Below are 17878 nucleotides of genomic sequence, written 5' to 3' on the forward strand. Positions count from 1 at the left end.
TTACCCATGTGAGGGTAAATGTCCCCCCCTAAAGGGACAGTTCCATGCTTTAGGGGCAGCATGACTGGACAGACCGGGCTCCAGACACCGGCAACACTTCACCATGTCCCTGTGAGAGTCTCTGCACTCCAACATCTAAACCAGAGGAAAAGCAGCCCTACCACTTTAAAGATTTGATTAAGCAAAACCTGCAGCTGAAGTTGATTGATTAAACACACGCACAAGTTTTTTTCTTCAGCAGGCAGCAGCAGTCAGGACACATGCTCCGTACAGCTCGCTCAGCCAATGGACTTAAACACCACAAGGAATTTAAATGGATTTCTTGATACTTAACAGATCCCCACTTAAACCATATGCTATGCCTTTTGTCTTACCTAAAACCCTACACTGCAAAAATATCCATCTTAAATAATTCAGTGTCATATTTGGTCTTAAAATCTTATTTTCCTAAAAAAAAAATAAAAAAAAAAAGTTTAAAAAATCTGCTATGGGGAAGAAGTAATTTCATTTGTTTCCAATGCCAGTTCACCTGTTTCGAGAATTTTCTAGCAATAAAGGACTATCTTGAAATCAGGCAACTTATTCAACAAGTATTATGATCATGTCACTTTATTCAAGACAATTATTGAAACAAGTGTTTGTGCATTGGAACCAAGTTAAATTATCCAAGGCCCACTGGAAGTTTTTTTTTTCACTTGCTGTAAGAGCCATTAAGATTTTAAGACTCAATATAAGACTAAATGACTTGTTAAAATGGATATTTTTTTGCAGTGTAATCTGTATGCAACGAGAATCTCACCTAAAACTCTCTGATAAGAAGATGCTATGCGCTTTACCTTTAAGACACGCCGGCCGCACCGGGGAAGGGGAGGTCGCCTTGAAACCGAGCCTGGCGCGCATTGGTCTGTTTCATGCTGCCTTACCTCCCCTCTTATCCCGGGTAAAGGAAGGCTGGCGATGCTACTGGACGATACCTCCGGTGAGGCGTGGGGCAACGGCGTGACTTCATCACGTCAAGTGGAGCACTGCAAAAAAAAATATACATCTTAACAAGTCATACAGTCTTGGGTTCCGTCTTAAGTGAAAAAAATCTGAAAGGGAAGTGAGATAATTTCACTTGTTTCCAATGCTCAAGAAACAAGGGGCAATATCTTGAAATAAGGCTGATCGCTCCACTAATATCAAGATAGGACTCAATAAAATAGGTTTAAAAACAAATCTTGAAACATTTAAATACATTATTTGCATTAGAAACAACCACTATTATCTCATCTCGCTGGCAGATACTAAACTAAAGATGCGTATTTTTTGCAGTGCAAATGTTAAAACGCCGTGCCGTAGAAGAGAAGGAGGAGGAGGAGGAGGAGGTGAGGGAGGGGGAGAGAGGATGGAGAGAGCTGTGAGTAGAGGGGTGGCTGGAGAGGGAGAGGGAGGGCCGGACGCATGACATCATTGCTCCAGCTTCCCAGCGCGGACAGAGCTCTGGTTTCTCCAAGTGCGCACGGCGGCTGCTGCTGAGGGAGCGACTCCTCCTGCCGTACCCAGACGCGTCCTGAGCAACCTGCGCTATCGGGGTGGATTTTAAAAAGATTATTTAACCCGGCAGAGGGACCCGTGAACCGCTCCTCTCTGGATCTGCCGTAGGGACGCACACATTCAACACATATACGGGGATTATTGCTTGTTTTGATCATGAAGATGTGAGGGGTTTATACGCTGAGAAGAAGAAAGAAAGAGGAACTCCGACGCTGATAAAAAGGTAGGAGCGCTTGCCCCTCTCTCTCTCTGTCTGTCTCCAGTGACTTTTATCGTCATGGTAAATTGTAACAGGAGCTGGAAATTTGCATCACGGTGTGGTTATCGTGTAAAGGCTTAAATAAAAAGAAGGCGTTTGGCTTTGGAGCGCACAAGCGGTGCGTTTTTGTGCTCTCCTGCAACCCGAGCTATTTCTCGGCGCGCAGAAACGCAGGCTGATGCCCAAAGAGGAGCATCTCTTCAGAATACTGCAAAGAAGCCCATCCAAGCTGCCACGGACTTGGATGGACCTGTGCAATGTTATGAGATGCTCGACAGTCCCGGACTCAGCGGGAGATCCGACTCTCCGCTGCCTCAAAGCTGCTGCTCGTGCTCAGTTATTCGCGAGCCACGGAAATTAGTTTTTAAAAACCGCCCTATTCTCGCTCGTTGTAAGGGTATCTGTTTCTAGTGTGCGAGGGCTATCCATCACACGGAACGACAGGCGTAATAGAAATGCTGCCCTTTCAATTTCCCCCAGTGAGAATTAATCAGTATTTTTCCAGCGTCAGTCCCCCAAATAAGTAAAACTGGGGTGATTCTGTCAAACAAAAAAAGAACAAGGAATCGCAAGGATTTTTTCTTGATCTTGTATGCGCTGTAGCTTTGGAGCATAACGCATATTTCTGAATCATCTTTTTGCAAAGGGGGGAGGAGGGGGGGGGTGTAAGGATGCTCCATGTAGCAGGTGCATCTCTACACGGGGGTGTTTCATTAACCAAGTGAACCGTGAGACTCTTTGTATTGTAACCCACTGATATGAACATGCCTGCCGGTGGATGATGGCACATTCTGTGCTTCATGCAGGCATCGATCGGAATTGCCATTTTCGATTTTTGAGTTGCCTGCCTGTCTCAGTGTGTGTGTGTGTGTGTGTGTGTGTGTGTGTGTGTGTGTGTCGGATCGGATGCCTGTGATATTTTGTAGGGGCACGGAGAAGGCATTGATATTTTACTTCTGAGAGTCTGCTGGTGTTGGGATACACCCGCGGACCCGATTCACCGTTGCGCATCCCGTTGTAAATGGCGTGATGGAAAGGACTTGGGTTTATTTCGAGGTGCGCCACTCCAGCTTTCCATCGCCCCTCCAAGGTGGAGCCAGCACAGCAATGACACTGACTTTTCTAAGTGCCGGTGACACCCTTGTTTAACGTTAGCCACTCGGAACGGACTTGAATTAAAATCATTCCATTACAAGGAGACCCGGTTCTCCCCATGGATTTTGATATCTTTGATGTCCTTTAATATCGCATGTAGAATAAAAGATCATATAATAATTCGTTACGGAATAGATCAATTTGAAACTTTCAATTAAGCTTCCGTTTTAAAATAACCCCACTTTTCATTTTTTCCCGTATTTGCCTCGCCCTACTTTATGATGGTGCTTCGAAATTACGCACACACCTCCAGCCAGCTGATATGAGATGGACTTGTGCTTCATCGGGCTAAAAAATGGAATAATACAATGATACAAAAGTTTTAAAACGATGTGGAGAGGCCAATATGTGTTCATTATTGCTATAAAATCACTGCCATCGCTCCTCTTTTTGCATCTCATATCATTAGCCTATATTATCTTGTAACATTGAGATTTTTGACAGCTGATGCTTATATGTAACAGCACTGTTTCAATTTGTACACTGGCGGTGAATCATTAGGTCCAGAACAATTGAGTCAATTATTTTCCTGAAGTTGTGCCTTTTCCATCTTGTTCCGTCTCCTGTTTCGATGCAATGAGCGCATCGCGCGTCTGCAAAGCTCATAAAAGCCGGAGGAGAGAACAATATCTCGCCAGCGCCCGGGCTGTTAAAAGAAAATGGCTTTATTCATTTTTCTTTGTACCCGTGGTAACTTAGTTATAGCTTTTTTTATGGTGCCTGGCAATGGCTCACGGGCTTGCAGTGCAATGTAATGTAATCAAATTTATGATGTTGCTGTGTATTACAATTCCCTGTTATGCCCCGTCACATGAGAAATTTGGAATGACTACCCCCCCCCTCCCCTCCTCCTCCTCCTCCTCCACCACACACACACACACACACACACACACACACACACACACACACACACACACACACACAACGCCTAGGAGCATGAGAGCACAGCAGGTGGATCGGTGCTGAGAGAGGGAGGCCACGCCCCTTGCTGGCACCCAACCTCTCTCAAAATAGTCCACTGGTGTTTCTAAATTAAATTCAGACGTGTCCCGTGCCACCCCCGATTCATACCAGCAACCAATGCATCTTCAATTTGGCCTTTTCCATGTTTCATGTGTAAATCTCTTTTTTACATTTTCATTTTTTTTTTGCAATAACAGGAGAAAGTTTGGTCTCCTGCAATGGGGAATACTGTGGATTATGTGGTGCTGAAGCACAATTATGAAACAAATGATGTAATGCATATGAATTGGTGTGTACATCTTAACACACACACACACACACACACACACACACACACACACATACGCACACAGAGATTTGCATTCACCCTCTGTTTATCTTCATGGCCGCCTCACGTCTCTTTACATATGCGTGACAACACCCTTGGGATTTTAGGCTGCTGTTTGTAAAATCTGAATATTGTCACTTTAAATTGTAATTATACCCCCCACCCCCCTCCTGCATATTACTCACTGGTTCCCCCGCACTGCTGTCCCTTTATGCTTTAGCGCTGCCCTCCACATTAAGACGCGGTTCCACCCTGCGATCAGGAAGACGGGAAGGAGTCACTCACTCTCTGCTGTCTTAGCGGCCGCGCCTGTGGCAGGATGGCCTATTACTGGAGTCCTTCCCTCAGAGTTAATGGGCCGGACACGTTTTATGAAGCGTCTCCCCACCCAACGTGTGTTCACGCACAATCAAGTGCCTGTGTTGGACATGCACAAAGACCACACACTCTAAAAACCAGGGGATCCAAATGGGGCCAATGAGCACCTTAGGATTCCTCACTAGTTAGAATATCCCCAAAGGGTTTCTTGAAGAACCCGCATGTTATAGAGGTTCGTGGAGATGCTGTCATGGTTGATGAACCCTTTTATTGTGGGGCGTCTTCAGGCAAAACTCTGGGGTTTTCCTATATTTTTTGCAGTCTGATGAATCCTTAAAGGTTCCCTATGGCAGCGATTCTCAACCTTCTTCATATCAAGGACCCTAATTGAGTCAACATTAGGGCCACAGACCCCCATTTGTTGAGATTTTGTGTGTCGGACCCAAATCTGAGAATATTTTTATTGTTAGATTCGATTTTGTCCAGAATTCCATGACTATCTGTATTGTAGGTAGAGAGATAACAGTGAAACTACGATTAAAATAGTCATTCTACATTCTCTAATTGCGTTAACTTCTTGTAAATTAAGTAATGATGATGTTTGACAATTCATCAATTTGCTGAGGACCCCCTGGAACCCCCTTAAGGACCCCTGGTGGTCCCCGGACCCCACGTTGAGAACCACTGCCCTATGACACATCCTGGTGGCTCAGTTGGGCGCACACCATGTAATGGCAAGGTCCTGGGCTCGAACCTTTCTTGCATGTCATCCCTCTCTCTCTCTTCCATCTTTCCTGTCAACTCCAAGCAAAAATCCCAAAAGAAGGTTCCTTATGAAGCCCGTTTAATTCTGAGAGTGCGCAGCCTCACAGGTTGGAGGAGTGTCACCTTTTAGTGAGGTGGCTTTGAGTAATGGAGAAGAGGCAGCAAGCCTTGTCAAGCAGCCTAGGTATTCACCCTGTATTTGCCTCTTGACTTGACATCAATCAAGCGGCCCCTCTGTATGTATGAGACGGGGGATTGGATGGCACGCTCAAGCATCCGTTGTTTTTTGCCGCAGACCCGCACTTCAATCACGCTCACCTGTCACCCACCGGCCAGCGGAGATAGTCGCAGGCATGTGGGAAGGACCGCCAACATTAGAGAAGGTTTACACACATTGGAAATACACAGTGACAGACACACGCTTACACACACACACACACACACACTTTTATCACATTTACAAGATGAGCTACGAGATGAGTCACATTCTGCAGTCTCATTACCGGCCACCAAGCCTAGAGTGTGTGGCCATGTCATTAATGCAGTCAAAATGGAAATGGATGCGGATGGCTGGCGGTGCTTTTTAAGGGGACCCAAAGGTGTATAGCTAGAGGAGAGAGGGAGAGAGAAAGAGAGAGAGAGAAGAGAGAGAAGAGAGGGAGAGAGAGAGAGAGACAAGAAAATATATAATCATAAGCGCGCTTTATGGAGAGCTTCGCCCGTGTGCACTGCGGCAGTCTAATTACCAGGAGAGCGCTTGTTAGTTGTCACCTCAAGATAAACAGCCAGCTATTTTTTTCCTCATGTTTTTCCCTGCGCCTGTGGCACAATTTGAAATTCTAAGTAGGAAAATGTCAATTTCAGAATATCCCATCTCATCCCGTCCCCACCTCCACCCCTCGAGCCACACGCAAACACATTCGCCGAACTCATTTGTTTTCAAGAAATGTAAATGGTCAGGGTAAATAAAAAAAAACAGTGAAAGGTTGACATCCACGAGCAAACTGCAGTAGCTGGCGTTGGTAGAGGTAATTTTTTTTTATGGGGGCAAAGGTTAGAAGATGCTAAGGGAGGGCAGTATGATGTGACAGAGCGTTTCTGTGCTCAGCCTTCTGCCCAACGGTGCCATATTGTACAGTAAATCTTGTCAGGAAGCATATGGTCCTCAAATACATATGCAAATGAGTGCTGGAACATTCTCGCAGGGAAGGGAGAAATCGTCCTTTGCGTCGTCTGAGCGGTGGTTCGTCATTTCGAAAAAAGGCTCGGATGTAAGCTCTTTACGGGAAGTCATGACTGCCAGAATGAGGGCAAAAAAAATGCACTATTCACAAGTTTTCCATGAGCACTCTGACCTGGTTTTGGCCCGCCAAGGAGCTTGACACTTTAATGGGTTTGATGTGTACACATTTCCCCGGTACAAGCCAAGCTGTCGGGCGGGGAGGAGATGTGCGTCCCGGAGAAAAGGCAGGACGTCTGCTCCGATCCGGGGAGAGAGATGAAGACCGGGGGGGGGCGGGGTGGGGGGTGAGGAGGGGTGTCTCTCTGCCCGTCACTCTGCAAGGAGTGGGAATATGTTGTGGGTTTCCAGGGTCCGACCTAAACCCAGTTCAAGGCTTCCTCCAATGACCTCATCACCCCCTCCTTTTTTTTTTTTTTTTTTTTTTTAATATTATTTTTGGGGCATTTTCTCCTTTATTTGACAGTTGAAAGCAGAGACAGACAGGAAAGATAAGGAGAGAGAGAGGGGGATGACAAGCGACAAAGGTCCTCTGGGTCGGATTCGATGACCCAGGACGCCGCGTTTCCACAGCACACGCCTTAGACCACTGAGGCCACCAGGACGCCCATTTAAGCTTCCTCTTAAAACACTTCATATTATTTCACTATTTCACTATTTCATAAAGCAATGGCCGATTATCTCTGCCAGTCACAATCCAAGTCAAAATGAGGTTGAGGCGTGCAGCAGGGATCTACAGCTGCTCCTTTTGCAGTTGGCAGGAACAAGTTGCAACTCCCATGCTTATAAACCTTTTTTTTTTTTTCTTCTTTTTGCTTGGAAGGCTTGCTTGATTTTTCTCTTTTTTTTTTTCCTCATGAAATACATTGCACCAAAACAATCTCGCTTAGTGTACAGACTTTAAATTGAATAACAGGTACAAGCTCACTGCCAGTAATTGTAGAAGTGTATTTTTTTTTTTCCTCGAATAGTGGAGAAAAAGTATAACCTTGTCAAATGTGTGTTTTGGCAATATGTAAAAGAAGTAATCAAGGCTGAATTTGACTGTGGGGAGAACGCATCGTAATCACGGGGGGGAAGTCAGTCTCAGCGCAGGTTAAAGCGGCATGCTAAAGCTTTCACGGGCTCTTTACTCAAGGGTAATTGCTGTGATAATGTGTGTTTTTACAGAAGCTGAGGACATGCCAACAAAGCAATGGGTTCAGGTATACTATAATACAGTCAGTGGGATTGTATATTATAGTATGCAGCATCGGTGTGGGGGAAAATTACAGTGCAAAGTACACTCTGCAGTATATTCTTGCATCTAAATTTAGATACATTTTTACTGCAAAACTAATAGAAAGAAGTGTCACTGAGGGGCTGAGGCAGATCGCACCACGTGTTTCAGGGTACTGTCACTTGTATCTCAAAACTCTTTAAATAAAGTGGATTGTATTGAAACGAGGGAACGGCTCTAACCCCGTGGGCAGACGTTTCTCATGTGCTTTTAGAATAATAAGATTTAGACTCAGTGTTAGATTAAACGACTGCAGATATTTTTTTGCAGTGTGTCTAGGCCTTGAGCTATTGTAGTACTCAGTAGGAAGCCAAGGATGTGAATGGCTTGTTGAACTGTAGCTTTGATCTCTACTACAGCTGTAGCCGTTGTAAGAGTCCCACTTTCTGCTGCACGCTTGTTACTGCTGCACGTTGGCTCCATCCCCCATGACGAATCATTTGGGAAAAATTATTTCGCTCTCAGAAATTACAAGGAATGGTCTAGTAGTGACTAAGTGGTTGAGAGACAATACAGTTTTGTGTTTACTATATATTCTCATTTGGATCTACTGTATAACATTCAAGAAATAATTGTCTGCTATAATAACACAGGATAGATTCAGGATGAATGCATGCAGTGCAAAAAAACGTCTTTTGGTCTCATATTCAGCCTTCAAATCCTATTTCTTCTTAAAATGAGAAATATTCTGCCAGTGAAGTGCAATAACTCCACTTGTTTCCAATTCACTTCTATCAAGAAAATTAAACTTGATTCTACAAAATTCTTGAAATAAGTTGATTTGCATTGGAAACCAGTGAAATTATCTCCCCACATTGACAGATTTTTTCACTTGTTTTAAGAAAATTACGATTTTAAGACTCAATAATAGACTAAATGACTTGTTAAGATGAAGATTTTTTTGCAGTGTGAATGGAGACTTCTGCAAAGGCTGCCACTGTGTACAGTACTAATGCAGGATAGATGCAGGATAAATGCATCCATAGTGGCTACCACTGTGTACAGTACTTTTGTTTCCTCTTTATTTATCCACTGAACCTGATAGATATCAGGTAACAAACAAAGCGTCCCTGGCGACCGGCTGGCCGGGCGTCTTCCGGAGCGCAAACAATTAAGAAGCCTCTCGTTGGAAGAGACCGGTGTAAATCTCCCCGGGGAGAGAAGCTAGGAGAGGGTTGTTAGCCGGGCTAGTAGCCACCGCCGCCCCCACCCGCCCCCACCTGCCCCCGAGGGCTGTAACTCTTGAAGGTCACGGTAACATTTCACCTCGCCCCCCCGTTTCTTGCCTGTGACAACTCCAGTCGGTATCGGCGGATATCTCCCGCCGCGCCGGCGAGTGGGGAAGGAGCGGGTGGGGGTGGTGTTGAAGGGGGGCGGGGTCTGTGTGCGTGATGCCTCTCGACGACGGCAGCAAAAAAAAAAAACGGCGTCTTGCTTGTTTACTACTTCTAGCTCGCATCGCAGTCACCGGCGTAATAAACAATGAATGATTCATATATTGTCTTGGATATATTCCTTTATGTTTAATTCAAGATGTAAGGGTGCGGTGTAAGGCGTCGGCCGGGGTCCCCAGGCGGGGCGGTCAGGTGGGTGAGGTCGGTCGGTGTCGGGGTGGGGTGGGAGGGGGGGTGGATGGTTGAAGGAGAAGGAGGAGGAGGAGGAGAGAATGTCACGCTACAGCCCCGGCAGAATTAAGACAGAGAGCGGGGAGCGTCGGCGGTGGCCTTGTACATTTCATCTGCAGGTCCTAATAAAACCCTCACAGGCCGGCATTGATCTCTCCAAGAATAATCCATTTAGACTGAGTGTGCCCGGCCATGTGGGGCCTCCTCAATTATTTATGGCAGAGTGCTGTGCAAGCTTCCGCTGGGATGCAACAACGTGCTGAGGGAAACCTGTGAACAGCCGACTGCAGGAGAGGGAGGGGTAGACGGAGGGATGGAGGGGAGAGATGGAGGATGGGAAGGAAGGGAGGAAATATTTTGGAGAGAGATGAGAGGAGGGATGGATGGATGGAGGAAGGAAGAGATGGAGGAGAGATGAGAGAGAGAGAGGGAGAAATGGAGGAATAGATTGAGGGGGGTAGATGGAGGGAAGGTAGAAGGAAGAGATGAACAGAAGGTGAAATACACTGACGGAGGGAGGAAGAGATGAGGAAGGAAGGGATAGATGAGAGGGAAGGGGGAGAGATGGCAGGAAACGAGGGATGAGAAGGAGGGAGAGGGAGCGATTGATGGGGAGAGAGGCCTTAGGGAAGGGTGGAGGAATAGAGAGAGAGGGGAAGAGGAGAGGAAGAGATGAGAGTGGAGGGATAGATGAGAGGATGCAAGGATGGGATAAGGAAGAGATGGAGTGAGGGAGAGAGATAAAGGAGAGATAGGTGGGAGGAAAGGGGGAGGGATGACAGGAAGAGAAGGAGAAGTAGAGGGAGAGAAGAAGAGAAGGAGAGGAAAAGATGAGAGTGAGGGATAGATGAGAAAGAAGAGAGGAGACATAAGAAAAGAGAGAGAATAGAGGGGGAAAGGTAGCAGAGGGAGGAGAGGAGGGAAAGAGGGAGGAACAGAAGGACAGGGAGAGAAGGAAGGAGAGATAGATGGAGGGAGGGAAGGAAGGGAGGAAATATTTTGGAGAGAGATGAGAGGAGGGATGGATGGATGGAGGAAGGAAGAGATGGAGGAGAGATGAGAGAGAGAGAGGGAGAAATGGAGGAATAGATTGAGACAGATGAGGGAGGTAGATGGAGGGATGGTAGAAGGAAGAGATGAAGGGAAGGTGAAATACATTGACGGAGGGATGGGATAGATGATAGGGAAGGGGGAGAGATGGCAGGAAAAGAGGGATGCAAGGAGGGATGAGAAGGAGGGAGAGGGAGCGATTGATGGGGAGAGAAGCATTAGGGAAGGGTGGAGGAATAGAGAGAGAGCGGAAGAGGAGAGGAAGAGATGAGAGTGGAGGGATAGATGAGAGGATGCAAGGATGGGATAAGGAAGAGATGGAGTGAGGGAGAGAGATAAAGGATGACAGGAAGAGAAGGAGAAGAAGAGGAGAGGAAGAGATGAGAGCGAGGGAAGGATGAGAAAGAAGAGAGGAGACATAAGAAAAGAGAGAGAATAGAGGGGGGAAAGGTAGCAGAGGGAGGAGAGGAGGGAAAGAGGGAGGAACAGAAGGACAGGGAGGGAAGGAAGGAGAGAGAGATGGAGGGAGGGAAGGAAGCAGGAGAAGGAAGTCGGGAGGGGGGATGAATGGAGGAAGGGAGGAACAGATGACAGGAAAGGAGGGAGGAAGAGATGGAGAGAGGGGGAGGGTGGGGGATGGGACCTTTTTTAAAGTGAAGCATGATTGATCAAGGCAGAGTTATGGCTGCTATTGTGCTAAGTGGAGACGTGTCAGCCTGCTCACCAACACAGTGCATCTTCATTCATCTCTGCTGCGTTCACCTTCACTGCAGAAATATCCCTCTTAACATTTAACATTCACTCTTAAAATGTTATTTTTGTGCAACAAGCTCAAAAGAAATCCTGCCAGATGGGTCCGATAATTTCAGTTTTCTAATGCAGCCTCCACTTGTTGAGGAGTTCCTGAACTGACTAATAATGTCCTGAAATAAAGTATACCATGCCACCTGTTTCGAGATAATGTCACAAATTAAGTATATAATAAGATAATAAATACATATATAAGATGATTTGCTTTGGAAGCTAGTGGAATTTATCTCATCCTACTGGCAGATTGTTTCCCTACGCTTAAAGAAAAATACACTTTTAAGGCTGAATACAAGGTTAAATTCCTCACATGAACATTTTTTTTGCAGCGTATTGAAACTGTACAGCCAGTGCTACATATCATAGACTCCCCTCTGTTTGCCCGGTCTATATTCTGCTATTAGTAACTCACTCACGGCTCTCATAAATCCAGACGGATTTGTCTTACCTGATTCCCCTGGCGTTCGCCATCACTCTCTCCTCCCATCGCTGTAATTCCCGCCGCCCTATTAGGCTTTCCCCCCTCAACGCATGCTGCCGAATCCAGATTTCTGATCCAGCGGAAGACAATTGAAATTGGAATTTCCATCTGTGCGGCTGAGAGATTAGGTCTGGCACATTTTGAGAGGGTAAATCATTATTTCATAAGGGTTATGGTGATCTCCCAAAAGCTATGCCTGAAAGGTACAGGCCTGTAGAAGTCATGCATTTAGTCTTCATCTGTCCTGCATTACCACTGTATACAGATAAATACCCCCTCTGCAATTATCTTTCCTCTACTGTAGACAATTCATTCTTGAATGTTATACACCAGAACCAAATTTGTATATTGTAACACAAAACAAGCGTCTCTCCAATCCAATCTCCAGTCAATACACCATTCTTTGTAACTTCTGGCAGCTGCAAAAAGAGCAAAACCTAATTTTTTCTCCAACATTTCCTCTTTGTACTGGAGCCAAAGTGCAGCAGGCATTCAGTAAAACGCAGGACTTTGTAATGGCTACTCCATCTGCATTTCACACAGCCTAATCAGATGGGCTAAACGGTGCGGCGGCGGCGTAGCTATTAGCTAACGATAGCATACCAGGAGGCTTCCGTTTAATTAGTCGGACCCAATTTCCCGCCCTTCGTCGTTGTCAGAAGCAGCCTCGCAGGATTTATTGTTTGTCCAGAGCAATTGATTATCGGATTCTAGTAATTGTTTTGCCTTGGCTTGATTAACAAACCTGTGTTTTCTCCAGAGGCTAGCTCAATAGCAGTCTTTAATGGTAGGAACCCGGCCAAACTCCCACCGCTAACAAGAGTGTTGACTACAATCAGAGGAGGGGGGGGGGGGGGGGGCAGCAGGAGGAAGACAAACATTCATCTTTAGCCGCCTCTCCCTCATTTTCTCATTTCCAAGGCGAGGGGGAATAATGTTTCACGAGGGGGAGATAGCAAGGTTCATTAACTAAGATAACAGTGCTTAGTGAATGGTTCAAAATGGCCACTGCTTATCTGTGTGTATGGGTGGCCCTCGCCGGCTGAGGCCTCCGGGGGGGGGGGGGGGGGGGGGCGTGCCTCGTCCAGCAGCGCAGATGGAAGATAGATGATGCATGTGTGGATGTAGCTGTGTAATCTGTGGCATGTTAGGAATTTGAGATGCTTTTTTTGGAGTTTCATAATGCCAGAGAGATGGGGTGAGAAGGACGGTGGATTCCCAGGTGTGGGGGAGTAGAGCGGCGAGGAGGAGGAGGAGGAGGAGGAGGAAGGGGGGGGATGATTGAAAGCTTTTGGAGCAGCAGGAGGTCCTTGATGTTTTTGAGGCTCGGGGGGGGGGAGGCTTACATGCTTTTACATTGTCCAGATGTCACTTTCCTTGCCCTGCAATTAGATACCTGTCACATAGTCACCATACAGATGCAGCCACTGTAAAGTAAACCCCCACCTGTCTTTCTATGCATGCTTGCTGGACTAATGCTGCACTCTGGCTCCGTTCTCGAGAGGAATTGCTTGGAAATACAATGTTAATTTGGTTCTGCTGTGTAACATCCAAGAAAGAGTTGTCTACATCAGTCATGCAGGATAGATGCATCAAGGAGGATCTTTACAGTTGCTACCGCTGTGTACAGTACTAATGCCGGGTGTTGCATGTGTGGTCATCGCTCCATCCTGATTCCCCAATGCTGGAATAACCTTCCCACTCCATTCAGAGCAGCAGAGTCACTCCCCATCATATCTCGTAGGCTGGAAACTCATTTTTTCACAGAGTAAAATCACACAACACCGTCTCCATGCTGAATCTTTTCCCTGTATTCACCCCAGCCTCTCCTTAGTTCTTACTTCTCTCTCACACAGTCATCCCATGGTCATGGCAATATTGCTAGGGATATAAGGAATATAGGAATATAGCATTGGATCTTTTAATCCTTACTATTAGTTGCTTGCAACTGTGGTGATCTGGGATTTGAGTTCATTCTGCTGTTGCACTCTCTGTAGGTTGTTCTAGATATAAGAGCTAAATGTAATGTTAATGTTAATGTCTATAATGGCTACTACGCCATCCAGTACTAATGCAGGATAAGTGGCTGAAGAGGTTCTTTTATAATGGCTACCATTGTGGCAACTTACTTCTGCCCCCTATCCCCTCCATCACGCTTGTTGGGGTTTTTCCGTTTTTTTCTCGGTTAGCTCAGTTAGCTCGAACCAACCGCCGAGGCGAGGACAGGAAGGATGCTGAGGGAGAGGAGGAACGAGGTCTACTTAAAGGTAATTTATTTCTGCTGTCGCTTTGTCGGGTGAAGAGGAAGTGACAAATGCGGGCTGGTTGTTTATGAGGCCCGGCTAAGTGCTGGCAGGGCTGCTTCCCTCTGAGGTAGTTGCCTCTGTTTAATTCATGTCCTTGGGAGGTGCATTGCATCGCGGCGTAGTGTGTGGCAGGCGAGCTAACGAGAGGTGAGCCTCTTTCTCCATGTCTCCCTCTCTCCCGCTTTTTCGCCCAGCTCCCTCCCTCTCTCTTTCTCCCGCCTTCTCTCCTCAGTCTCTCTCTTCCCCTCTCCCTCTTTCCCTCTCTTCCGCTCTCCTTCTCCCTATACCTCTCACTCCATCCTCCTCATTCTCTCCCCATCCCAATCCTTTCTCTTTCAAGCACCCACAGGCCCCTCGAGACAAAAAAAAAAAAAAAAAAAGCAAGGCATGCACACAGAATCTCCGAGCCGTCGCCTCCAGCCTGCCCTGCTCCTCCGGAATGGAAACATGGAAAGAGAGACATCCCTCCCCTCCACCGCCTCCTCCCAAATAAATCAGTCAGACCTTTGACAAACCCCAAATCGGGCTGCCGATTTTTCAACGCCGCGCCGTTCATCATTTTGATTCATCTTCCCAGAGATGGAAGACATGTTTTCTTCTCATCTCGCCCTTTTTTTTTTCTTCCTTTACGGTCGGTCAGTGAGTGAGTGAGTGAGTGGGCGAGGCGAGGCGAGGCCGCCGCGTTCAGCGTTTGAAAAGAGAGGCGGCTGAATGCAGCTCCCCCCCTGGTCAGACTGTAAGCTCTCAAACACTCAGCGAGACGGACAGGAGAAGGACGGGGTGAGGTGAAATGTCGACCCCTCCACCTCCTCCCACCTCCCCCTCCCTCCTCCCCCCTCCCTCCTCGTATACCTTTGTAAAGTGCCGTTTTAATTGACAGGAGAAGAAAAGCCTTCTCTCATGGTTAGCCAGCTGCCTGGCCCTGTTTCATGTCATTTCAGCTGAATTCTCCCTTCTGTTCCTCGTCTCTCATTCCTCCCCTATCTTTCTTTCTCTCTCTCTCTCGCTCTGCCTGTCTTGTTCTCTCTCTCTCTCTGCCTCTGTATCTCTCTACCTCTTTCTCTCTCTCTCTCTCTGCCTATCCCTCTCTCCTCCTCCAGCTCAACACCATCCCATTCCCCACTGATTGCCTGTCTGTTTTTCCTCCCTTCCTCTTTTCTCCTTGTCTAGTTATTTACATCTCCCTCTTGCATCCTCCTCTCCCGGCTCGTCTCTCCTGCATCGCCGTCTCCCCGGCGCTGACTTCAAAAGTTTGATCCGCTTGTTTCGTAAATAACGAAAATGAAGATCTCATCTCGCAGCACATTATAGATCCACAATAGCATTATCTTTTCGTCAACCGAGGAATTCTGTTGCCTACGATCCTTCAAAAAGCAACGCAACCTGTTTTTAATTTTGTGCGTAGGTGTGACTGAAATGAAAAGGACGAGGGTCTGAGAAGTTTGAGTCTCCGCTGTAAAACTGTACACAGTGTTTGCAGAAAGGAGCTGAGCCGTGACTCGAGATGATCGTGTGTCGGCTTTGCCTTCCTGACGGCAAACTAAAGGACATTAATGAGGGTTGTGGGTTTGAATCTGCGGCACCATCTGCGCTGCCTGTCATCCTCTCTCTCTCTCTCTTGCTCACTCGCTCTCATTTCAGTTCAATGCTTTACTGGGACGACTGTCAAAATTAAAGTTAGACTTGTGTATTCACTTGCAGAAACTGGCCTTTTATTAAATACCGGATATCGGCCAGTCAGCTCCGATATGATGGAGGTTCTTTCCTGATCACAGCTACAGAAAAACAGTCTGGAAAAGCTGCAATAACATTTTATTCTCTCTACACATTTCATTTATTCATTTAACTGTTCGATTATTCTTTGAATAAATTCTTCCTTTAAAGGCAGTAACGTATCCCAGAGTTTCTCCAACCATTGAATAGATGTGGTGGGCCTTAAAGGGAATTTCATCAGTTTGGGTTATATAAAGACAGGCACAAAATATCTGCTACAAAAATATCTGTATCCGTATCGGCCCTCAAAAACCCTTATCTGTCAAACCCATGTCAAAATGCAGCAGATATTAAACAATGCAAAGTACAACAATACATCAGCATAATGTAAATACACCGAAAAATGATTTGGCCACGAATTTTGGGCGAACAAGCTTTAGTGAGTTGACTGATATTGGTTGTGTGTCATTTTAATAAATAAACAGCATAAATAAGATCCTTTTAAAAAACACTTCAGCAGAACCTATCTCGCATGTTGCGTAGCTTAACCTCAGTTTAACCCACAGTCGCTCATGCCACAGTTATCTCTTCGTGAGACCGTGTGTGTGTGTGTGTGTGTGTGTGTGTGTGTGTGTGTGTGTGTGTCTTCTAGCTGTATGTCAATTTCCAAAAATAGCCGTAAAGTGCCCAGGCTGTCGTGCGACCGTATACACTGTGCCTGGGTCAAATGCCAGTCCCGGTTAGCACTGATAGTCACCTGTCATGTATTTTTCATGGCCTTGAGTGCCTCTCCTCTTTCTCCCCCCCCCCTGTACCCCCCCCCGTACCCCCCGCAGTCCGTCCTGTCACTCTGTGAGATGTGACTTTAACCTCTGGGTGCAGCGCTTCACCGGCGCACTTTGTTTTCATCTATTGTTCTTAAAAGCGATTATGAACATCAGACAGCCTGTTAAATATTTAGCAGAGCCCCGACTGCTGCGTTCACCGGCTTCTGAGCAACGCCACAGATGTGCAAAGTGTCTTTCTCTGCGGTTATGGCCAGCTGAGGGAGTGTGTGTGCATGTGGGACGGGTATAGGAGTGTGTGTGTGTGTGTGTGTGTGTTTGTGCATCATGTGGAAGGGGTGTAAGAGTGTGTGTGCATGTGGGAAGGATGTAGGAATAAGTGTGTGCAAGTGTGATGGGTTTAGGAGTTGATGCTGATTGTGTGTGTGTGTTTGTTTATTTGATACCATTGCACACTGAGTCCTTTATTTACTTACATAATATTTTCTCTGTCTGCTGTGTATGTGCATGTTTGTACACATTTGTATGTATAAGTGCTTGTGTGCATATCAACTTTAGAAAATGGATATGCAAGGCCATCCTCCATTTCCACTGCTGAAAGAACTGGAGTGATCATTAGCTTGAGAGAGCAGTAAAGAAACTCCTCTTCCTCCTTCATCTAAAGACACTATTGGATAATAGACAAATGAGTGTAGACAAATGATATCTCCTTCCACTGCTACATTTATAAAGGAAGTTGAAATCTGAAGTAATTATGCCGCACTGTGATACTGTATGCCTGTGCAGTGTTATGTGTGTTAGGTGAGGCATTTTATCAGCATTTCTTTGCAAGGAAGTTTACGGTCTCTTTCACTCCTTTCTCTTGCTGTGTTTCGGTGTTGGTCAGGAATGTTTAAACAATTCAAATGAAGTCCTGTATAGTTTCGTTTATCGTTTTAAAACATGTTAAAAGAATGCATGCATCTCAAAATGATCAAGGACTCACAAAGCTCTCAAAGTCTTTTTCCAATTGCGATCCTTAGTTTGTAAAACAACAGACAAAGAGACAGAAAATACTCATTACATGATGAGGACTCCCTCAAACAGATAAATTACAACCGTAAGTTGACAATCTGTATTTCAGTGAATGTTGACCTCACCTTGTCCTGGGAGCATAATGGATCTTTATTTAAGTGCAGTTATATTTACAATTCAGGCATTTAGCTGATTCAAAAGGATTGTGAGCAGGCAGGTTTCTCTCTCAAGGACACAAGGATCAAAGCAGTGAC

The 17878-nt window shown here is 46.0% G+C and overlaps 1 protein-coding gene across 1 annotated transcript in view; it reads left to right on the forward strand.

The window, feature by feature from the left end:
- The first annotated feature begins 1637 nt into the window (after positions 1-1637).
- Positions 1638-17878, forward strand: part of ptprsa (protein tyrosine phosphatase receptor type Sa) — a 296738-nt gene continuing 280497 nt past the window's right edge. Inside the window, exon 1 of the mRNA XM_078285725.1 lies at positions 1638-1759. The gene's annotated coding sequence lies outside the window, so the exon portion shown is untranslated. The remainder of the gene's footprint in view (positions 1760-17878) is intronic.

Source organism: Centroberyx gerrardi, chromosome 9 (assembly GCF_048128805.1).
Source record: "Centroberyx gerrardi isolate f3 chromosome 9, fCenGer3.hap1.cur.20231027, whole genome shotgun sequence".
NCBI lineage: Eukaryota > Metazoa > Chordata > Actinopteri > Beryciformes > Berycidae > Centroberyx > Centroberyx gerrardi.